The 7,500-nt window shown below is 26.9% G+C and overlaps 1 non-coding gene across 1 annotated transcript in view; it reads right to left on the bottom strand.

Moving 5' to 3' along the window:
- LOC138926980 (small subunit ribosomal RNA) overlaps nucleotides 1-212 on the bottom strand; it is a 1,995-nt gene extending 1,783 nt beyond the window's left edge. The window contains exon 1 of the ribosomal RNA XR_011443631.1: nucleotides 1-212. This exon is cut by the window's left edge and continues 1,783 nt beyond it. This is a non-coding gene — a ribosomal RNA (small subunit ribosomal RNA).
- Between the last annotated feature and the right edge of the window lie 7,288 nt (nucleotides 213-7,500).

The following is a 7,500-nucleotide window of genomic DNA, read 5'->3' as shown; positions in this document are numbered from 1 at the left end:
TAATAAAAGCACATGTCCCATAAGGTTCATGTTTTAATTGCATGTATTAGCTCTAGAATTACCACAGTTATCCAAGTAACTGTTAACGATCTAAGGAACCATAACTGATATAATGAGCCTTTTGCGGTTTCACTTTTAATGCGTGTGTACTTAGACATGCATGGCTTAATCTTTGAGACAAGCATATAACTACTGGCAGGATCAACCAGAATAATGTTTATATCTTTGATATATTTCATTTTCATATTGATATATAGAAAATAAATATTGCAAATATTTGTATAAATTAAAATATTAACGAATTTGGCCAATTATTATATGGCATTCAATATTCGTTCATTTATTAAAATATATATATATATATATATATTTATAATATATCCCTCGGGTGCCCAACGCATACACCTCAGGGTATATTTTTTTCATGGCTTTTTCTTAAACCCTCGTTTGTGTTAGGGTATTTATATGAGCGGGCGGTCTTTTTATTTATATAAGCCTTCTTTAATATTTTTTTTAATAAAATACAATATTATGCATATATTTAATTCTAAAATATCTTTATATTTTCACATACAACAATTTGTATATATTCACATATATATATTTGCTTAATTTTATAATAAAATTATCGCATATGTATTTTGATAATAAATTTAAAATTTATTTTCTTTGTATATAAAAGTCTAGTTTTATATGATATAAAACTAAGCACTTTTTAATTTTCATATATTTATATATTTTCATATATATAGTTTATTCATATTTATTTATACAATAATAATAATAATAATATTACTACTATTATCATATACGTATATGAAATTAAATTTAATTCCATATACTTACTAGGATATAATAAAAAGAAATTTTTATTTGCCTAGAACCAGAAATTAACGATAATAATTGGAAACTTGTCAAATTATAATTTATAATAAGACGTAGACGCTTCAACGATATTATCTAAGTATACAATATAGTGTATATATAATATATAATATAGTATGTTATATTATATAGATAGGCTTACACCACCTACCATATATACCTTTTTGACCACACTTTCGTCAAGCTGGGTATTTATTTGCCTTCTTTCCCTCACCTAAAAATACTCATCGGTATTTTAGTATATTCATATAATATAAATAATATACTATATTGGTAGGACGACACCACCTACCCTATATACCTTTTTGAACACACTTTCGTCAAGCTGGGTATTTATTTGCCTTTTTACCCTCACCTAAATATACTCATCGGTATATTTCAGTATATTTTAGTATATCCATATGAATATGTATATCCATATCCATATCCATATCCATATCCATATGAAAATAATTTAATATTTCCATATTTATTATAATATAATAAATATTATTATATTATATATTATATGGTAGGCTATCCCCATCACCTACCATATATTTCATATACATATAAATATTTTCATATCCATATATATTTTTTTATATTCATATATTTTCATATATGTTATATGCATATGTATTCATAACCATATGCTCATATATTAATACTGGCGGTCTTCTGTTTAATATAATATTATTTTAATATTATATTGGCAGGCTGAACACCACCTACCCTATATACCTTTTTGAACACGGTTTCGTCAATCCGGTCATTTATTGTATGGGAAGTATGACTTTCCCACACATATTTGGATATCCATACGATTGCATATCCATATGAAAATATTTTTAATATTTTTAATATATTTTTAATATTTCCATATTTAATATAATATAATTAAATTATTATATTATATATTATATGGTAGGCTATCACCATCACCTACCATATATTTCATATACATATAAATATTTTCATATCCATATATATTTTTTTATATTCATATATTTTCATATATGTTATATGCATATGTATTCATAACCATATGCTTATATATTAATACTGGCGGTCTTCTGTTTAATATAATATTATTTTAATATTATATTGGTAGGCCGAACACCACCTACCCTATATACCTTTTTGAACACGGTTTCGTCAATCCGGTCATTTATTGTATGGGAAGTATGACTTTCCCACACATATTTGGATATCCATACGATTGCATATCCATATGAAAATATTTTTAATATTTTTAATATATTTTTAATATTTCCATATTTAATATAATATAATTAAATTATTATATTATATATTATATGGTAGGCTATCACCATCACCTACCATATATTTCATATACATATAAATATTTTCATATCCATATATATTTTTTTATATTCATATATTTTCATATATGTTATATGCATATGTATTCATAACCATATGCTCATATATTAATACTGGCGGTCTTCTGTTTAATATAATATTATTTTAATATTATATTGGTAGGCCGAACACCACCTACCCTATATACCTTTTTGAACACGGTTTCGTCAATCCGGTCATTTATTGTATGGGAAGTATGACTTTCCCACACATATTTGGATATCCATACGATTGCATATCCATATGAAAATATTTTTAATATTTTTAATATATTTTTAATATTTCCATATTTAATATAATATAATTAAATTATTATATTATATATTATATGGTAGGCTATCCTCATCACCTACCATATATTTCATATACATATAAATATTTTCATATCCATATATATTTTTTTATATTCATATATTTTCATATATGTTATATGCATATGTATTCATAACCATATGCTCATATATTAATACTGGCGGTCTTCTGTTTAATATAATATTATTTTAATATTATATTGGCAGGCTGAACACCACCTACCCTATATACCTTTTTGAACACGGTTTCGTCAATCCGGTCATTTATTGTATGGGAAGTATGACTTTCCCACACATATTTGGATATCCATACGATTGCATATCCATATGAAAATATTTTTAATATTTTTAATATATTTTTAATATTTCCATATTTAATATAATATAATTAAATTATTATATTATATATTATATGGTAGGCTAACATCATCACCTACCATATATTCCATATACATATAAATATTTTCATATTCATATATATTTTTTTTTATATATTCATATATTTTCATATATGTTATATGCATATGTATTCATAACCATATGCTTATATATTAATACTGGCGATCTTCTGTTTAATATAATATTATTTTAATATTATATTGGCAGGCTGAACACCACCTACCCTATATACCTTTTTGAACACGGTTTCGTCAATCCGGTCATTTATTGTATGGGAAGTATGACTTTCCCACACATATTTGGATATCCATACGATTGCATATCCATATGAAAATATTTTTAATATTTTTAATATATTTTTAATATTTCCATATTTAATATAATATAATTAAATTATTATATTATATATTATATGGTAGGCTAACATCATCACCTACCATATATTCCATATACATATAAATATTTTCATATTCATATATATTTTTTTTTATATATTCATATATTTTCATATATGTTATATGCATATGTATTCATAACCATATGCTTATATATTAATACTGGCGATCTTCTGTTTAATATAATATTATTTTAATATTATATTGGCAGGCTGAACACCACCTACCCTATATACCTTTTTGAACACGGTTTCGTCAATCCGGTCATTTATTGTATGGGAAGTATGACTTTCCCACACATATTTGGATATCCATACGATTGCATATCCATATGAAAATATTTTTAATATTTTTAATATATTTTTAATATTTCCATATTTAATATAATATAATTAAATTATTATATTATATATTATATGGTAGGCTATCACCATCACCTACCATATATTTCATATACATATAAATATTTTCATATCCATATATATTTTTTTATATTCATATATTTTCATATATGTTATATGCATATGTATTCATAACCATATGCTTATATATTAATACTGGCGGTCTTCTGTTTAATATAATATTATTTTAATATTATATTGGTAGGCCGAACACCACCTACCCTATATACCTTTTTGAACACGGTTTCGTCAATCCGGTCATTTATTGTATGGGAAGTATGACTTTCCCACACATATTTGGATATCCATACGATTGCATATCCATATGAAAATATTTTTAATATTTTTAATATATTTTTAATATTTCCATATTTAATATAATATAATTAAATTATTATATTATATATTATATGGTAGGCTATCACCATCACCTACCATATATTTCATATACATATAAATATTTTCATATCCATATATATTTTTTTATATTCATATATTTTCATATATGTTATATGCATATGTATTCATAACCATATGCTCATATATTAATACTGGCGGTCTTCTGTTTAATATAATATTATTTTAATATTATATTGGTAGGCCGAACACCACCTACCCTATATACCTTTTTGAACACGGTTTCGTCAATCCGGTCATTTATTGTATGGGAAGTATGACTTTCCCACACATATTTGGATATCCATACGATTGCATATCCATATGAAAATATTTTTAATATTTTTAATATATTTTTAATATTTCCATATTTAATATAATATAATTAAATTATTATATTATATATTATATGGTAGGCTATCCTCATCACCTACCATATATTTCATATACATATAAATATTTTCATATCCATATATATTTTTTTATATTCATATATTTTCATATATGTTATATGCATATGTATTCATAACCATATGCTCATATATTAATACTGGCGGTCTTCTGTTTAATATAATATTATTTTAATATTATATTGGCAGGCTGAACACCACCTACCCTATATACCTTTTTGAACACGGTTTCGTCAATCCGGTCATTTATTGTATGGGAAGTATGACTTTCCCACACATATTTGGATATCCATACGATTGCATATCCATATGAAAATATTTTTAATATTTTTAATATATTTTTAATATTTCCATATTTAATATAATATAATTAAATTATTATATTATATATTATATGGTAGGCTAACATCATCACCTACCATATATTCCATATACATATAAATATTTTCATATTCATATATATTTTTTTTTATATATTCATATATTTTCATATATGTTATATGCATATGTATTCATAACCATATGCTTATATATTAATACTGGCGATCTTCTGTTTAATATAATATTATTTTAATATTATATTGGTAGGCCGAACACCACCTACCCTATATACCTTTTTGAACACGGTTTCGTCAATCCGGTCATTTATCGTATAGGAAGTACGACTTTCCCACACATATTTGGATATCCATACGATTGCATATCCATATGAAAATATTTTTAATATTTTTAATATTCGTGAGTTTTTAAATAGGGACAGAAGGAATCTCTTGAATTGAATCATGCGCGTCACTAATAAGATGACGAGGCATTTGGCTACCTATGCGAAAGTAATTCAACTCCCGCCGTCTTAAGGTTTAAGACTTATAACAATATATGTTTAATATTTTTAATATCCGTGAGGTTTTAAATAGGGACAGAAGGAATCTCTTGAATTGAATCATGCGCGTCACTAATAAGATGACGAGGCATTTGGCTACCTATGCGAAAGTAATTCAACTCCCGCCGTCTTAAGGTTTAAGACTTATAACAATATATGTTTAATATTTTTAATATCCGTGAGGTTTTAAATAGGGACAGAAGGAATCTCTTGAATTGAATCATGCGCGTCACTAATAAGATGACGAGGCATTTGGCTACCTATGCGAAAGTAATTCAACTCCCGCCGTCTTAAGGTTTAAGACTTATAACAATATATGTTTAATATTTTTAATATCCGTGAGGTTTTAAATAGGGACAGAAGGAATCTCTTGAATTGAATCATGCGCGTCACTAATAAGATGACGAGGCATTTGGCTACCTATGCGAAAGTAATTCAACTCCCGCCGTCTTAAGGTTTAAGACTTATAACAATATATGTTTAATATTTTTAATATCCGTGAGGTTTTAAATAGGGACAGAAGGAATCTCTTGAATTGAATCATGCGCGTCACTAATAAGATGACAAGGCATTTGGCTACCTATGCGAAAGTAATTCAACTCCCGCCGTCTTAAGGTTTAAGACTTATAACATATATGTTTAATATTTTTAATATCCGTGAGGTTTTAAATAGGGACAGAAGGAATCTCTTGAATTGAATCATGCGCGTCACTAATAAGATGACGAGGCATTTGGCTACCTATGCGAAAGTAATTCAACTCCCGCCGTCTTAAGGTTTAAGACTTATAACAATATATGTTTAATATTTTTAATATCCGTGAGGTTTTAAATAGGGACAGAAGGAATCTCTTGAATTGAATCATGCGCGTCACTAATAAGATGACGAGGCATTTGGCTACCTATGCGAAAGTAATTCAACTCCCGCCGTCTTAAGGTTTAAGACTTATAACAATATATGTTTAATATTTTTAATATCCGTGAGGTTTTAAATAGGGACAGAAGGAATCTCTTGAATTGAATCATGCGCGTCACTAATAAGATGACAAGGCATTTGGCTACCTATGCGAAAGTAATTCAACTCCCGCCGTCTTAAAGTTTAAGACTTATAACAATATAAATGAAAAATATTATTTTCATTTTTCACGTCACTAATAAGATGACGAGGCATTTGGCTACCTAAACGAAAGTAATTCATCTTCCGCCGTTATAAGGTTTAAGACTTATAACAATATAAATGAAAAATATTATTTTCATTTTTCACGTCACTAATAAGATGACGAGGCATTTGGCTACCTATGCGAAAGTAATTCAACTCCCGCCGTCTTAAAGTTTAAGACTTATAACAATATAAATGAAATATTTTTTATTCATTTTTCACGTCACTAATAAGATGGCGAGGCATTTGGCTACCTAAACGAAAGTAATTCATCTTCCGCCGTTATAAGGTTTAAGACTTATAACAATATAAATGAAAAATATTATTTTCATTTTTCACGTCACTAATAAGATGACGAGGCATTTGGCTACCTATGCGAAAGTAATTCAACTCCCGCCGTCTTAAAGTTTAAGACTTATAACAATATAAATGAAAAATATTATTTTCATTTTTCACGTCACTAATAAGATGACGAGGCATTTGGCTACCTATGCGAAAGTAATTCAACTCCCGCCGTCTTAAGGTTTAAGACTTATAACAATATATGTTTAATATTTTTAATATCCGTGAGGTTTTAAATAGGGACAGAAGGAATCTCTTGAATTGAATCATGCGCGTCACCAATAAGATGACAAGGCATTTGGCTACCTATGCGAAAGTAATTCAACTCCCGCCGTCTTAAGGTTTAAGACTTATAACAATATATGTTTATATTTTTAATATCCGTGGGTTTTAAATAGGGACAGAAGGAATCTCTTGAATTGAATCATGCGCGTCACTAATAAGATGACGAGGCATTTGGCTACCTATGCGAAAGTAATTCAACTCCCGCCGTCTTAAAGTTTTAAGACTTATACAATATAATGAAAAATATTATTTTCATTTTTCACGTCACTAATAAG

Source organism: Drosophila bipectinata, unplaced genomic scaffold (assembly GCF_030179905.1).
Source record: "Drosophila bipectinata strain 14024-0381.07 unplaced genomic scaffold, DbipHiC1v2 scaffold_140, whole genome shotgun sequence".
Classification (NCBI taxonomy): Eukaryota; Metazoa; Arthropoda; class Insecta; order Diptera; family Drosophilidae; genus Drosophila; species Drosophila bipectinata.
This window is presented reverse-complemented; position numbering and strand designations above follow the sequence as displayed.